Raw genomic sequence first — 1,354 nt, forward strand, 5'->3', positions numbered from 1 at the left:
CTCTCTCTCCCACCTCTCCCCCCTCTCTCTCTCTGATTTTTATCTAGATCTATTTCTTTTATTGACACTTAACAACAACATGCGTGCAGACGTGAGCAAATTTCAAGCTAAGCCAGCGGCAGTAAATAAACCGCCATCTTTGCGCTTGACCCCCCTCGAGTCGCGCAGCCAGTCACCTCTTTGTCTTTGTATTAATTTTCAATGCTGCACTCAGCTGCTTGAGGCGCAAACACTGGGTGGCCACACTGCAAGTGCAAGCAAAGCGGAGCGGGCGCGGTTGCAATGCAGCGTCGTGTGGAATTGTATTTTCATATCAGTTTCAATTACCGTTATCTACTTTCTTTGTCCTTTCTTGTTGTTATTGTCCTGAATGTGAGTTGATCATGCGTCTTGCGCGCTGTCAAGAGTTTGTGCACGCTGTCAAGACTGTGTGCGCGCTCAGTCGTGTTCTGCATGCAGAAGTGAGTAAATTTCGAACGTTTTCGAGCGCCGTTAAATCGGGTTTATTTATCTTAGTTCGCAAAGCTTGAAAATATACTCACATTTGCACGCAGGACACGCCTGAGCACGAATACAAGATGTACCTGTTCATTGTTCTCTAAAACATTCCCTTTGTGTACACTCATTCATTTCTCATTTTCTCTCGAGCTCCTCCCCTTCTCTGTCTCTTTCTCTCTCTTCTCTCTCTCTCTCCCCCACTCTCTCCCCTCTCTTCCCCCACTCTTTCCCCCCTCTTTTTGATTGTTATATATTTCTTTTATTGACACTTAACAACAACGTGCGTGCAGACGTGAGCCAATAAATAAACCGCCTTCTTTGCACCTGACCCGCCTCGAGTCGCGCAGCCAGTCGCCTCTTTGTCTTTGTAATAATTTTCGCTGCTGCGCTCTGCTGTGCCCGCTCTGCTTGCAGTGTGGCACAAGCCTAAGGTCATATGAGCGCGCGGGACACATTTAACTTTTTCGGTTGGTAGGAAATTTTGAATTTTGCCCGGATGGCGGCCGAAGCCTACTCTTATCGATTTTAGACCACCAAGGGATCTTTAACGTGCGCAACTTGCACACGGGCCCTCCAAGATTTTTCACCCTTGTCCGAGAAGGCTAGGTGTAGATCTTTCCTACCAGAAGATCAAGGGTGTGGCTGAAAGACAGCAGTAAGAAGAAGCCAAGGAGTAGCAGTAGAAAGAATCAGGAGCCCAGAGGAGGGGGGTAAAGGAGAAGAGGAAGTGGGGGCAGAAAGAGGAGACGAAAGCAGACGACAGAGCATTGCTATAGAGCAGAAAAGGAGGTGAAAGGAGACACATTTAGAGAAGAAAATTTTTCAGTCACTACCCGGATTCGAACCCGGGACCTTT

General features: G+C 47.6%; 1 protein-coding gene across 1 annotated transcript in view; it reads left to right on the plus strand.

The window, feature by feature from the left end:
- Positions 1-1,354, plus strand: part of LOC106011532 — a 6,201-nt gene that overhangs the window by 3,562 nt on the left and 1,285 nt on the right. The gene's annotated exons all lie outside the window — the stretch shown is intronic.

The sequence above is a fragment of the Aplysia californica genome, unplaced genomic scaffold (genome assembly GCF_000002075.1).
Source record: "Aplysia californica isolate F4 #8 unplaced genomic scaffold, AplCal3.0 scaffold00137, whole genome shotgun sequence".
NCBI classification, from domain to species: Eukaryota; Metazoa; Mollusca; class Gastropoda; order Aplysiida; family Aplysiidae; genus Aplysia; species Aplysia californica.